Below are 16,298 nucleotides of genomic sequence, written 5' to 3' on the forward strand. Positions count from 1 at the left end.
ATACTAAGAAATGAGTTGGTTGTTAGACAGTGGATTGAAACTACTAAGTGCCTAAAAACATATTAAATGAGTCGGCATCAACAGGTTTTCTTGAATCTGGCCTGTCATGCAGTGTCAGACCCTCTTTGTTCATAGGTATGAAGTGAAAGGAGTTCTCAAGAATGAAATAATATAGTGGTGGTCATGAAAAGCATCTGCCTTAATGCTGATGAAAGACTGTGACTTGTGTTACAAGTTTGCCGAAGCGCCTTGCAGAATGAATTTCAATAGAGAGGCTGAAACCACGTGGGAGATGTGTGACATTTGCAAGGAACGGAACGCCTACCTCGAATGTCAATGTTCATTGAGCTGTGGTCATTCAAACCTGCAAGCCAAAAGGATACCCGGACCCCTGTCTGCTCTGCAGCTTTGTCTTTCCTTGGGTAATAGGGAGAACAATTCTACAGAGAACTCGCAGACTTTTTTTCCTGGCAGCCTCAAAGAACCAAAATTAAATGGGTAGTGGTGGTCATGCAAAGGTACCATGTCAAATTACTGTTACATCTGTTCAAGTAGACACAAGCCCATTGTGCTCGTATGCTAGATAACCTTGTGCTGAAATGGGGTTCTTCAGCATGATGCAATATTAAGAGGCTCGTATTAGACCACCTTAGTTCTGCAGTTTGAAGCAAGATTTCTTTTGGGGACAGGTTGCTGAGATAGGGAGGTGAACAGCTGTTTCTTACCTTACCAGTACCGACATAGATGGAACTGGACAGGATTTACAGCAGCAAGCCAGAACCTTTTTGAGAGGTAGCTGAAGAAAAACTGGCTTTTCTTAATGGAAAATTATCGGTGAATCTTGATGTTCACTATCTTGCACTTCCTGCAACGTGTGACTCTTTGTTGTTGGACAGACATTCTGTGTGTATAAGTGCCTAAGTGACTTCCGATCAACAAATACTAGTGGCGTACTTGTCCTTTAGCTCACTCAGAGTTGAGAAACTTAGACTTTGTAGACATGGCTGTGGCACTGTTAGTGATGTGTTATTTAGTCCTGACACACTCTGCAGATTTCATAAGGCATGCAAGTGTTTATATAGAGCACTTACCCTTTCAAGGAAATGAACTTTTCAAGTGTGGTAGAGGCAAGTAGATGTGTGTCTGCTTCAGCGTACAGGCAAATGTTACTGGCAGTGACCTCACCTTCATTGAGGTGGAGACCTTATTGCTACTTCTGACACCTCCCATTCTCAAGGTTCAGAGAGCCACACAATGTTCCAACTATATTTATCTGTTCATTTAGTGGAAACTGATGCAAGCAATGTTGTAACAGTTTTTCACGAGATTGTTGAAGTTGTCTCGCCCACCCTGCGGTGTATTCCTTGTTAAACAGTTAGGCAAATACCAGTTGCTTTAGACAGCTCAGGCTGGAAACACCTGGTGTCAGTGGATCTTCTGAGGACTTGAGAGCATCTAATTGAATGTTAGACAACTCCTGCCCATCACCTGAGATCTTCTGAAAATAAGTAGCCAGTTCTCCCTGCAACTGGTAATGGTAGAAGATTATTCAAATTCAAGGGGAAAAAGATTATTTGCTCCTTTTTGAGTATGAAATGGGCAAAGGTGTCCTCTTTTGGGATCTTTTGACACTGTCGAACTCTAATCTACTGTCCTTAGGAGCCTGACTGACTGACTTGTGGTTGTCAGCTTCTAAATAATTTTCTGAGGCTTTTGTAGCAGAATAGTTACCTTATTGTTAGCTAAGAAAAAAAAAAAAAAAAAAAAACAACACAACCAAAAATCGCCAAAAAAAACCCCAACCCACCACCGCCCTCAAGATCAGTTCATATTCTTGTTTTCTTGGGTTGTGAAGGGGCCATGATACTACCACCATTCCTGTGGTGCTGGCAGCACGTACTGAAGCAAAGTTCTATTTCTTCATATAAATATGTGCTAAGATAAGTCATCCTCTCAGTGAGCCAGATGCTTCATTCTAAAAATTCTCTGATGAGGCCAGAGCACATTCTTTCTCTCAGCTGACTTCTGCTTTCAGAAAACTTGATTTTCTTTAGGCTCTCAGAAGCTTGCGTGAATGTGCCTTCCATCAGGCTGTGCTTCTTTGATTTTGGCATGTACTTTTATATTCATTCCATGACCTTTCCCCGAGAACAGCCTTCCTGAGAGCCGTAATACTGCCAAGAAGGGGTAGGCCAGATTAAAGCCATCAGAGCAAGTCTTTGTACTGTCACCAGCACGAGTTAACCATAAAGCATCATGCGAGATTCCAGCTCCAAGCTGGTCACAGCAATCTGTTTGTTTGCAGTTCTTCACCGTTCTCTGAAGTTCACTCGTGCTTGTACAGAAAAGATTTATCATTCAGTGAGCTTCCCTTTATTAGTCCCAAGACTGCACGCTTCCAGCTGTCAAAAATACTGCTAAAATCCTGGTGAATCACTTCAAAAACATTTTGACAAAACTTTGGCAGAAGTTTGCAGCGCAGCATCTATACACCTGCACTAGCTTGGATAATAAAAGCACCTTGGCTGTAGCAGTAGGGAGATTTAGGCATCCAGCTATAGTTGGTGGAGTAAATTGTGTCGCCTGACAACCAGAGCTGCCTCTGCCAGACTGCACACGTGGAAGGCCAGTTTGGATACACCCGTACCCCATGCTCCAAAATGGCTTGGCAGTTTCCTTGTCCCAAAGCTCCCCATGACAAACCTTGATTTTTTTACTTAAAACAGCTTAGTCCTTTTTTCACAGAAACAATAGTATTTCTCAGTACCTGTTATCTGTTTTGCGGATTCCATCAACAAAAAAAAAAAAAAACAGAGAAGAGTCATGGATGTTCTTTAGCCCTCAGCAGAAGTATTACAAAGACATTTTCTCCTGCTTCAGGCATTTTAAAATTGTGCAGTTGTTAACTGACAAAGATATGCTCCAGGCATGACTTCTCTGTGAAAATTCAAATCTATAAATCTACCCAGCTATCAGAAAGTAGGATAAATGCTTTCTTTTCCCTTAGCTCTCTACCCTTGCTTATTTAAATGGTGTTATTATTGCCTTTTATATAATTTAGAGGAAATTTGAGGTGTTCCTGGGGAATATGGGCTATAATAATAGGTACCAGCTAGTATGTGACAAGCTCAGTGACTTCTGTTGACAGCTAGTTGCAAAGTGACTATAGGCTTAAAAATTTTCTCTCAAAATAATAATCTTCTAGTTCACATGAGGTCAAAGCCTATGCTGGACTTACCGTATTGTGTTCAAGATGAGAATAGAAGAAAATACTTTAATAATAAAGTAATAAATCTTAATAGAAAGTAAAAGATATTTTGTTACAAATGAGTAACGTGTCAGAAAAGCAGAATAAAGGGGGTTTAGCACAGCTAGTTCATATATTTAGCTTCCTAGTAAAAAGTTTTCATTTTGAAAAGCTGTGAAGAGAAATTCATGTTCTGTTTTTGTGCCTGATATAAGGGGTATTTTGAAGTATTTAACGAAGAAAATATATTAATAACAAATACCAGATTTCTACATGAACATCTGAAAATATTGTAATTGCAGTGCTGCTTCCTTCATAAAAGAAAATGAAAGTTTCAAATATTTTGCAAATTATTAGCTAGAAATAAGTCTCTGTCCTTGTTTAAGCTGCTGCATAAAGAAGAGTGGAAAAGTATTTTGTAACATTTTTGAATAATTAATAATTATGCACATAATAGAGCAGTAATTATTCTTCAAATGAAAGGACAGACATGTTGGATATTTGAGGTGGTGTGCCAAGTGTTCCTCGGCCTTTTGAATTACATACGTATTTCCTTACATTACGTTCAACTTTGTCATCTGGCTGCAGATACTTTTTGTCCCAATCGTGCAGATTTTACACTCATCCAGACATTCACAATTCTCTGGAAAAAGAGAACATAAAACTGATTTTTTAATGTAACTCAATCTGGAAAAAAATAAATAGTTAGCATTGTAACTCCCTGTCTCCACCTACCTTTCTACAAAAACCCTGCACAAACGTTGTTTCTGTTACACACAGCATTAAGCCTTGCAGTAATGATTACCCAACAGTTGAAATTTCATTTCCTTCTGAAATATAACTGTTGCTGGCTTGGCATAATTAAAGCATCTAACAGCACATACTATTATGCAACAGAACACAAGAACATATGAATAGGTGTTTAACTGTGACATGGGATATGTATCTATATGCTTATATACTGGATAATGTCTTTAAATGCTGTATCGTCAATTGATTTTAAGTGTATGTTGTATTTTCTTTATGGTGTCTTTGGAATCCATATCAGTATTAAATACAGAAATGGATATGGAGCTTTAGGTATATTGGTTTTTATTTCTAATTTGGTTTTGCTGGAATGTTGCAGTTGTGATTCTCCCCCCTAAATAGGAAGGCTTTTGCATTTACTGTAGAATTAAGTTACGTGTATTCAGTTAGTAAATGTTGTGGGCTGGATGCCACGTTTTTTGCTGAACAATGGCAGAAATTACTGACTTGCAATTTAATGATGCCATAGGGTTTAAATGCAACCGTGTGACTTAAGATGTATTTTTACCTATTAAGAAAGATAAAATATTTGTAAAACAAAAAGTTCTCGTAGTATCTTTTTCTGACAGAATGGATTGACGTATTCTAGCACAACTGGGGACTGTTCAGTATTGTACTGTGATTTTTGCTAGCTGCTTTGCCAGTACAGGTCGGTTATAAAAAGCAGTTGTATTGCTTTCAGAAATGACACAAGTTGGGAAAATGTTGTTTTTAAAATACTTAATGATACATAACTAAAAAAATGAGTGATGGCATGTATTTAAATCTGGTAGGGCATTTTGGTTGCTACAGTGACCCAGGAATGGAGATTTCTGCTGTTAGCAGTTCACTGGACAGCTGCACGCTACTGTTAGTGTAGTTTTCACTCTTCTTTCAAGAGCTACGGTATCTGAAGCAACGTAATGGTATTTAAAGGCTCAATTTGTATGACAAATCTAAAATTACTAGAAATCATAGTCTTCAGTAGTGGCATGCTGGAAGTTTTTCTTCTTAATCCAAAATAAATACATTTATATCTTGGCTTTGATATAGCTAACATACACGGATTTGCTTCAGATCGTAATTTCAAGAGTCCAGCAGAAGTAATTTCGAAGTAACTGAAGGTCATGGTTAAGGCAGGGGCAGTTAAATAGTGGCAGTTGGGGGGGTGGGGAATAAATGGGTGGGTAGATGCAAAGAGGGGAAATTAAAGCTGTGCATAGGAACTAAACAAGCAGATTTAGCTTACATACCTTTTACATGTACTCTTTAGATTCAAATGTAAAGCTTGAAGTTAAGTGTACCCCCATTAGCTGCTGAGCCAAATGCTGTCAGTTGCGTGCAGCTGTATGCACAAGTTGTGAATTTTTTTTCCTGGGCAGAACCTGTTCAAAGGATTTTGCATGTATATAGTTAATTGGGTTTTTGGATCATCTTAGGTTCAGCACGGTTTTTCCTTCCCACCCACATGTGTTTTGAAATTTGAGATTCTTTTAATGCTCTTCCCTAGTTGTGTTGGCTGACATTTGGTATCACCTCCTCGTTTGAAAATAACTGCGCGCTGATGTTTAACCCGAGTGCGCCCGTGTTGAGTGCAGATATGCCTTCGGCCTCATTTCTTTCCTCTTCGAAGGCAGAGGAGGCTTCTCGGGGGGACCCGAGCAAGTTCTGCATTTCCTTCCTTTCAGATTTTCCTATTCCCAGAAATGCAGCGATGGAAGTAGAAAACGGGTATTTTAGATACGTGTCTTTGCTTTATCTAAACAGCAATGAAGGGCGAGCACAAAGCCGGCTGGGTGGAGCGCAGAGAGCAGCTCCGGGCCGCGGCGGTGCCCGGTGTTGTGGGCGCCTGGGGCGGGCACCGCCGTCGCCCCGTGGAGCCGTCGGCCGGGAGCTGCAGCCGCGCCGCAGCAGCCTCCTCCCAGCTGCGGCCAGCGGCCTGCCCCCGGGTGGGCTCCGCTCCCGCGGGCTCCGGCCCCCGCCCGCGGCCGGGCCGTGCGTGCGAGCCCTCACGCCGCCCCCCGAACCAGGGCCCTCGGATCGCCCTCGCCTGCGGAGCGAGCGGGGCCGCCGGTCCCCGGAGCGGGAGGAGACGGGCGGGGAGAGGGCCGGGCCCCGGAAGAAGGCGGCCGGGCGCTACCCCGCGCCTGTAAGAGCCGCCTGCGGGCGGTGGCGGTGGCAGCAGCGGCCCAGCCCGGCCCGGCCCGCTCCCTCCCGCCGGCGCCTCCATCTTGGCTGGGCACGGCAGCCCTGGCGCGGGGCACGCCGGGAGCTGTAGTTCCCCCCGCCCCGAGGCGGGCTGAGGCGCTTTCGCTAAGCACGCCGGGACTTGTAGTCGCCGCGAAGGAGGCGGTGCTCCCAGCCGGCCCCCGCGCCCATTGGCTGGGGACGCGGAGTGGGGCTCCGCCCAGGGGGGCTAGGCCGCTCTCCATTGGCTATCTGCCTGCCCCGCCTCCCGGCGCGGTGCCGTCACTTCCTCCCCGGCCGGAGCTGGCCCCGCTCATTCTCTTTAGTGTTTGCCCTGTGCCCGCCGCCTCCCTCCGCTGCCACGGTCGCCCCCCGGCCCCCCCCCGGGACCCGGCCCATGGACTGAGCCGCCCGCTGGCCCGCACCACCAGCCGGCCCGGGAGCCGCAGCCCAGGCAGCCAGGTGAGGGGGGAGGCGGCCCGGGCTCCCCCCGGCGCCGAGGCAGCGGGGCGGGGGGTGGCGGCGGCGGCGGGGCCTAGCGGGGGCCGCGCCGAGCCGTGCCGGCGGGGCTGTGGGGAGGGGACAGCCCCCGCGGCGGGCGGGCCCGCCCCCCCGCTTCCCCCCCCCCCGCCCCACGCCGCGTCCCCCACCTCCCCCCGCATAGGGCTTTGCCCGGCTCCCGGGGGCGGCGGAGGGCCGGGTGGGCAGCCCCCGGCCCTGTCCCCACAGCTCGGCTGGGGCCCGGCGCGGGGGAGCGCCCGGCGCGGGGGGAGCGGGGCAGGTCGCGGCGGGCGAGCCGTGGGGCCGTCCCCGTTGAGCCTCGATCGGGCCGCTGGCGGGGGCAGCGCGGGCCCCTGCCCGCCCTCCCGGACCGAGCGGCCGCGGCGCCCCCAAGCCTGTGGGGCGAGCGGCGGGGGCGGCAGGTGACTTGGCCGGCCCGGGTGAGAGCAGTGACAGCGGCGGGGCTGGGCTCCCTGAACGCTGGGAGACGGGGCTGGCGGCAGCACCGGGCCCCCCAAGTGCTCCAGGCAGGTGGTGGTGGCAGTGCTTCTCTGCCCAAAGTCCCCGTTTCAGCTTGGAGGGTGACAGTGGTGGCTCCGGCCTCCCCCAGGAGCAGGGGCTGGTGGCAGCACAGCTGGTTTAGGCTCTTGGAGTCTCTTGGAGAAAGTGGCTGCGGCCATCCTGCTCCTGCAGATTGCCCGGAGTGGGTGACAACAGTCACAGACTATTGCGAAGTCTTAGGGGCACATGATCTTGGTAGCAAAACTCCTGAGACTGAACTAGACTTGTCTGACTGTTCTGATAAAGGGTGTAGATGTGGTGACAGCAGCAGGAGACGCCCCCAGCCTTCTCCTTGTAAAGATTACAGTGCAAACACTGAGACAGCTGGTATTAGCAGCATTAGCTTTCTTTCTGAACACTGGCATCATCACACTTTCTCCTCACTGCCCACTGGGTTTGGCAGCCATCACTGCACCAGCCTCACTTTTCTTTTCACTGGTTTTTGGTCACAGCACTAGTTTTTCAGATGTAACAGCAACAAGTGCCTTTTAAATCTGTACACTGCTTCTGCCTGCCCTAGAGGTTGTACAGGGTTTGGTTTGTCCATGTAGGTGATAACCGCAGCTGGTAACGTTGATAGCCATTTTTCTGATATATTCATCTGTTGGGAATTTTTGTTGTTGCTTTTCTGGCAGGTTTAAGGCAAACCTGGGAGGAACATAATTTGGAATGTAAATGAAGGCTAGCTGTATACATAGCAGTGAAATAAAATATCTGAATGAAGTCCTTTGTTTGATTTTGGAATAGTACATTTATAAAATCTTTTTTCTTTGAACTGGAATATGCAGGTGTGCTACATAGTTCTCTTGCTCAAACTGGCAGAAATGTATTTTTTTAGGTACTAGTGAACATCAAAATTTGAGTTTTAAATTATGCAGCTATAGCTATGATGTAATAAAGTGATCTCTGATTTGTCTGTCGATCATCTCATATGTGAAACAACATTTGTGTGTTCAAACTTCTACAGATGTATTTATTGGAGGTCTGTGACATCTTGAAAAATTAAAGAGCCAGTGGGTTGAATTTTTCACTGTATTTTCTGATGTTGGATCAGAACCTACTTTCAAAACTCTCCTTAAGCATGTATGCAAGATACAATTCTTTTATTGTTTTAAGGAGCCACTCTTTCTTTCTTTGACATTTTCATAACATTCATCACTAACCGTTTTTTCCACTCTCAGTAGCAGTCAGTCAAAGCATTAGGTATTTTCTGGCAAAATTAAAGTATTCATTAGGTTGAAATTTGAGGTGATGTAACTCTACAAAGTCAGAGCAAAATTGAAAACTGCTCTTTGCCTTTCAGATCTTACTAAAGAAGAGCGACTTTCTTCTGAAGACATACAAACTTTCCAAAACCTTTTTTTTTAATTGCTTTGTCTAGGATCCCTGCCGAGGGGTTGATTATTTTATTATTATTCTTGAAGATGCAATTGGAACAATAGAGGAGATCAGTGCACTGATTACCACGTTATCTGCAATCAGTATCAGTGGGCTTTTTTGACCTGTCCTACTGCAGGAAAAAAAATTCATTAACTATTTTGTCACAGTACTAACTAATTCATGTAGACGTAAGCATTTAAGTGTTTATCTTTATTCATGATTGACTTGTCACTTTCTGGTTTATTATTTGGCTTTATGTTTGGAACTGCCTGGTTTATGTGTACATCTGCTAGTTCCCTCTTTTCCTTCAGATTTTACTTTCAAATTTTAGCTTTCTTCACCCGTTCTCTTAATAATCCATGTCTTAGCTCCCAGACTAATTTGCTTAATATTTAGCATTTCCGCCCTTTAAAATTCATCTTACCAGTACTCAAAAAGAGCATCATCTTTTTCTACAGTGATGTTGCCTTTGTGGTGTACCTTGTCTTGCCTGAATTTTACAGAAAAAGATTTATCTAAGAAAAAAAACATTGTTCAGCTAGTGGTTTACATTTTGTGTAAATAGCCTTAAGTCTGTAAAATTTGTAGTCTTTTTTTTGTCTTGATTGGTAGTGAATATTTATTTAGACTTTCCACTTGTAAATAGTCAGATGTTCTTAAACACTGTTGCAGCAAATGCTTTAGAACATTATGCTGTCTATTACAAAGCTACCACCGATGTGGGTTTTTCAAAGGTACCTTAGGAAACAAGCCATCTCAACAAACTTTGAATTTGTGGAAATTTGTTCTTCATACTCCAGAATGGTCAAGTGTGGGACAAAAGAGACTCAGCCACCATATTTGAGTTATTTAAAACTCCTTTAAAAAAAGGGAGGAGAGAGGGAATCCTTCTAACCCAGATTTTGTCCAGGTAATGAGTGCGCTGTAATATTCCCCAGTCTGCAAACAACAGGTGAAAATGTTGTTGTTGAACAGAGGGTCTGTCTTTGATGTGACCATAAATTCTGGTTGGAGCTGTGGGGGATTGGCCTCCTCTGTCAGACCAGCTCAGCAGATTGTTCCTGCGTGGCAGTTAAGTGCTACTGTGCACTATGTTATGAAGCACCCTCTTTGCAGCAAGAAATTAACGGTCATTTGAAACTTCATTCCCTATAGCTAAAACTTTTTCTTGGATACTGCTTATGATGTAATTTTTAGTTGGTGATGTCAAGAGGTCCTTGTAATTTGAATCTGGGTGGGTTTATCTAGTATCTGTCCTGGTTCTCGTTCTGCTCTGTTATCGTTCCATAAAAAGCCCTCCCTGCCTGGTGCTGGTGGGCCACGAGTGAATGCAGAGGCAGTTTTAGTGAGGTACACACGCAAGTTTGTAACAAGTAGCATAACGAGAATGTCATAACTTCCAGCCTTCCGCATGTGTGCATCCTGAGGAGTACAGCGAGGCCTTTGTCTTCCTCTGGTAAGGGACAGAAATGTGCTGTTACAGGCAGGTACACAAAAGTGTGTTCGCAGTCGTGGGAGTCTGGGCTGGGAGGGACTCGGGGAGTGAAGTAGTCCGTCCCTCTGTGGGGTCAGGTATGCCAGCCTCATTCTAAATGGATGTTTATTAATTACTTAAGGTTTGCCAACAGTGCCATTACTTAAGGTTTGCCAAGTCACATCTGTCACCCAAAGCAGTATAGTTCATTGCAACCATTACTATCAGAAAGCATTTTCTGGACGTACTTTTAAGCCTCTTGCCTCTAGTTCTGTGCGTGAGGAACAGATTATTCTCTTCCATTCCAAAAACCTTTTATGAACTTGAAAACTGCTGGTTGTCAGCCCCAGCCAGCCCCCTCCTCTTCAGCATGTACAAGCCCAAATCCTTTAGTTTTCTTCTTATAGGTTACTTTTTCTGCAGCCAAGTGTTTTGTGCTTTTCCTACTTTGTTTTTACTAACTGGGTCCACAACTGTCTTGAAGCATGGTAGCCATGCAGCGCTCCAGCTGAGGGCTCGGTGACACTGACTACAGAGTAGAAGCCTACTGCAGATATCTCTCAGGCTGTTTTTCCGTTTCTGCATCTCAGTATGATGGCTGCTTTTTCTAAAAGAACCTGTCAGCGTTGGCTTGTGTTCGATAATGATGCTGTCTTGGTTGTAACTCTTCTCCCACCCTGCTGGTGTCAGTGGGTGGGGTTCTTGTCCCGTGTTTGATCAGCAGGCAGTGCCTGCCCAGAACCTTGCACTTCTTTCTGTGGAGATCAAGTGATTTGTTTTTGAGCCTGATTAGACCACCAGAGATGACTGCAGAAAATTCAGTTGTCTTTATACAACTTGGTTTTGATCCTCCCGGGAGTATTATCCATTTCCTTGTTTTCCAGGTGCTTTATTAAGCCTCCAGAAAAACTAGAAGAAAAGTTGAACCGATAGGACTGTAAGCCTCTTGTCTCCCTTCTTCACTCTCCAGTTAAAAAAATAGGCACGGTGTCTGCCTTTTTCAGGCTCTGTATCCTCATCTGTTCTGAGGACTCCTCCGAGATAACGGGTTATAGTTCTAAGATATGTTGTAGGATTTTGAAATGGCTGTCTGAAGTAAATTCAAGAGCTTGTTCATCTACGTCCTAACCCTAATCAAGATTGAGATCTTGCCCGTTTTGCTGCTGGTAGTAATGTTGCTAGCATCTGCTCACAGTTGGCTTTAGTCATGGAAAAGAAGGATTAAACACTTTGTGCTATATTTGTAAGCAGAATAAAATAGGTTTTGATTTCCATTTAGAGCAGTCCATGCAGTGACAGGTTTCATATTCTAAATTTTATTCTAAAATGGTTTTAGCTAAGTTGGGTTTTTCTGTATGCCTATTTATGAGTGAAATCATTAGACTGAAGATGTAGCCAAAAGGTAAAATTTGTATCAGATTTTTTCCGTTAATAGCTGCTGGAGTTTCTCAGGTTAGGGCTTACTTTTAGTTTGGCTTTGTGAGTTAATGTCTGGGTCTAATTTCAGTAGCTGATCTCTAGAGCTGTTAGGAAGAAGGTTAACTTCTGCAGAACTGGGAGCCTAACTACAGAAAGAAAATTTGCAAGCAACTCTTATAACCTGCAAAGAGCACTATAGTGAGGTTCCACTGTTTGTGTAAGAAAAATCACTTGGGTTTGGGGAAAGAGCAAGGAAAGAAGATTCTTGGATCAGGCTGGAATTTCTGCTTGAAAAAACAAGCTCTCTTGAGCAGTCTTGCAGTGAGAATTTAATGGTCATGCAAACTGTTGTCATCCAAACGGATGAGGCAGACTCAATGTAGTGGTGAGACATTTACTACAGAAGATCTTTTTGTAGCTTTAGGGAGCAAAATACTAACTCTCTGTTTTTCCTTTTAGGCATTCTCCATCATAAATATCCTATTCAGAACTAAATCCAAATCTTCACTCTCTGGATCTTCTAAAGGTACAGGAAACTTACTTAGAACATTAAAGTTTCTTACCTTTTATTTGCATCATATTAAGGAAACCACAAGTTGTGATAAAACATGATTATCCACAGGAAGTGTCTGGTTTTCGTTCAATCCCCTGGCTTCTATCTGCAACACCTTTGAGAATTATAACACAAAAAAGCTTGAAGAGAACTTTTATCTGAAAATGCTATATTATTTCTTTTATATGGGAAGATTTTAATTTATTTTTGGCTGAGTGGACTGAGACTATGTTCACATCTTTGTGCATTTCTTTGCTTGCCTTTTGGTTAACTCAGTGACTTCTGAACTTTGCATTCAAAATTTTTGGGAATATTCCAGGCATTGATACATCAAAAGAAAATAAAAATCTGAAAACTGGAGTGGGGAACCGTGCTGTCATCTGAAAATCCATCTCTCTAAGTTTATTATTGTTCATAGGTCATTGAATTGTTTGATGGCAGCCATTACCATCATGAGGATAATACTCGAGCACAACGCTGTCTGAATAAAATTTAAAATATTAATGTCTGAGTTAGCAAAAAGTAAGAAGTAGCTAATCCCCAATTACATGGAAAAATCACCTTAAATTCTGGCATCTCTTTGTTTCTCTATCCACTGAAACAACCTTTATAAGTTGTTAGCTTCAACTTGCTAGATTATGGTGCTTTTTCTTGGATAGTTAGGATTTTGTAAGCCTTCTATAGGGTAGAGGACATATTACTTTGTAGAAGCACTGTAAACCATTTTGTAATCCCCAAATAACCTGTAATTAAATGTGCAACGATGAACAGTGAGTTCTTATACCCTAGTGAAATACTTCACACAAATCAACTACAGTATCATAAACTTCACAGGTAGCTGAAAAAAACCCCAGAATTCCAGTTTGTTTTGTCAGACTGTTCTTTGAAGTTGCTTGTTGAAGTATGAGCTAAATGTTTTTAAAAAGAAAACATATTTGTATATATGAACTTGTAAGGTATGATTTTGTAAGTTACTACCTAGTGTCTAAAATTGTCAGAAATTTGTAAAGTGGAATTTCAGCAACTCGCAAGATGTTTCTGATGCCTGCTTTGCTTTGATTCTGCCTGAATTCAATCCAATGAATGCTGAAATAGTTCTGAATTGGTGATAACTTACAGGATGTAGATTCAACTTTTGATCTGAATATAAAAACACGTGAGATTAGTGTGTTGGTGAAGGAGAGAGAAACACCGTGATGACAAATGGCAAATCATGTAGAAAGGATGTAGCTATTTACGTAGAAAACGGGTACTGTATTCACTTAGGTTAAAAATGACACATTCATTGGAAAAGTTTTATTTTTGCTGCAGTTCAGTTCTCTCCCTGATAATAAATTTCTCTTAATCTGTGGTAAAAGACTGGCATAGCCAGGCACTCAGCTGCTTGAATGTCTTGGGGATAAACCTTGAACAGCAGGGTGTTCTACGGGTTTCAGGTTTCTATTTCAAGTAAAGATACAGCTTACTGATTCCTTAAAATTTCTTTTTGGTTAGGCATTGCAGCTTTTCCTTCCTTCACCTTTAGAAACAGTCATGGAAAGGAGCAGTTGCTCAATCCTGTTGAATGCATCTTTTCTTACTTGCTAAGTTAATGGCTCCAGAGGCCAGGTATTTGTGATTTTGGTCATCAAATCGTGGCTACACTTGTCATTGCAACACATTTTGCAAGGAAGGATGGGTGGGATTGTTGCTATCTTACGGATGCATAAACTGAGCTGTGCTTAAACTCTTGGTTTCTGGTGAGGTTGGAAGTCTTTTAGATTCGCAGAAGGTACACGAGGGCTGAACTTTTCCAGTTTGTTGAAAAGTTGGGGGAGGGCATGTGGTGGGTTCCAGCGAGGTGTGCTTCAGACGCTTTCCGATGTCCTTACTGATCTGTTTGGATGTGACTGAGCAGCCAGAGTTCCAAAAAAGTTGGGCAATTGGTCTCTGTGCTGAGAATAAGCAGGCTATGAGCTATGGACATCTCTGCAGCAATTTTTTTGTCTGGTTGTTGAATGTGCGCAGCTGAAGTCTATTCGAAATTGGGTCGGTTTCCAAAACCGTCTTGTTTCAAGCACTAGGATGTGATCTCAAGTCTCCACAGATCTTTGGAATAATGGCTGAATTGTCTGTCCTGAATATTATTCTAACGAGAGGTGTTTGAAGAGAAGCTTTTTCAGGCTGAACACTGATGGCTATAACTCTTGATGGAGAGTGAGCTGGTAGACAGCAGAGCCTGAGCTGTACCGCTGTGGGGTTCTGTAGTACTGTGCTGTAAATATAGAAAGTGAACTAATAACATCCTTGTCAGGGAATTCCCTTCTTAGGAAAAAAAAAATTGTTAGGAGTTGGTATACTGTTCCTCTGTACTGTATGACTAGATAGTTAATGTATGTACTTTGGAGCTGAAATTCCATGTTCCCTAAAACCAGGTGGTGGCAAATAAATGAAGGATAGTGTCTTGCTTTAAAAGCAGAGTACTTGCAGGCAGAGTTTTCTGACAAGAATTTCAGGCTTCCTTCCCAGCATGATTTGAAAGATCCTGATGTTGCTAACCAAAATAAAAACTTTTGGCGTCAATCTTCTCAAAATGTGTGGATCAACACAAAAATGTGTTTAACTTCGATTACGTTGAAGGGCACTGCACTTCAACAGGAAAGGAGAGTTAGCTTTTTGTACTGCACTGCAAGACTTTATAGTCTTTCCCAGGCAATTATTATTGTTGTATTATGTTTGAAAATTTTCAGTGTTTCTAGTGGTGCTCCTGGGAATGAAACTTAGTGATTATAAAATTATTACCCTGGAGTCTTATTCTACATACTTTTCATCTTTTGTCTTAACAGCTTCTTGGATATCCTTTAGATAGACTCCCTAATACCATTTTCACAGTTACAATGCACCAAATGTGTAACTCCGTAGTCAAATAGGATTTTTTGTCGTTGTTAGCATAATCTACGTATATGTCTTCTGAACTAATGAGTTCTGAACTAATTTTGCTCTCTAGTAAAAAACAAAGTTGTCCAACCGGTAGTATGATGTCTGACATGTTTTTTCAAAGTAAAAATATTCCAGATGGTAGATTTGTTGGTGTATCTGTTGTTTCCCAGTAGCTTCTTTCCTCTTAATAAATAAATAAATAAATAAATCGGTGTATCTGTGAATCTATGAACCTAGGTTCAGTAACTAGCTAAAAACTTCACTCTGACTCATTGCTGCTCCTCTTACATTTGGAAGTCCATTCACAGGTTCAGAATTTGAAGCTTACAGATCACTAGTGGAGTTGTGTTGCTACTAATAGCTCCCTGGTGGTATCTAGAGCAGTGATTTCTCTTCTCCTTTTCATCTATAAATTATGGAAGGATAAATCTTTGTTTGCTGCCCTAATAAAATGTGTAGGTGACCAGTGTACATGTGCATGTGTGTGCCTTGGTAAGACGTGTTTACTTGGCTATAAAATTTATTTTTAATAAATAAATTGATATGTGGATCGTAAGCGGATAGGGGCAGCTGGGCTCTGGCAGCAGTGATAGCCTTCAAACTGGCAACCTGTTAGTGTATATTTAGGTTTAACTGTCTGAGCATGAAGATAATGTTGCATCCATGTGTAAGAGAAATCTAATACTAATTTGTCAGCGGAGGAAAGACCTATCACAATACTTCCCGTGGACTGGTGCAAGTTCACCGTGTGGAGGTGTTTTTTCTTAAATGCACAAAGATGCCCATGAGCAGTGCAGCGCTTGTTTACAGTGTTGTAAGGCCAAATAACTCTGAATTGATGCTTGACCTGTGACTGAGACACATTCTGACTTAAACAGAAGTAACCTTCAAAATGCATGTAGCTGGTGAAGTTTATGAACTCTTACACCTTCGCTTTTCCCAGTCACAACTACTTTGGCATTTTCTGCTGGACACCAGTTGTGTTCCGCTCATAAGAGGGCAGGCATTCTTCTTGGAGATCCGAGAGGGAAAGAGTATGTGCTTATAATAAAGGGTGCATCCTCTAAATAGTTGTTTTGAAGAGACTGCATTTATTGCTTGGTCTTCCAAGTTAAAAACTTTAACTTCAGATGGTAGAAGGCATGAAATGTAATAGGTTCATGAAAGTCGCTCTTTGTTCAGTATACAAGCAGTGGCTATCGGTTTAAGGAACTGGTTTTGCTTTGTAAGCAGGTTCAGTGATGGGGAAAACAGAAGGATAGTTATCTTAA

This window comes from Leptosomus discolor, chromosome 17, assembly GCF_034619465.1.
Source record: "Leptosomus discolor isolate bLepDis1 chromosome 17, bLepDis1.hap2, whole genome shotgun sequence".
Lineage (NCBI taxonomy): Eukaryota > Metazoa > Chordata > Aves > Leptosomiformes > Leptosomidae > Leptosomus > Leptosomus discolor.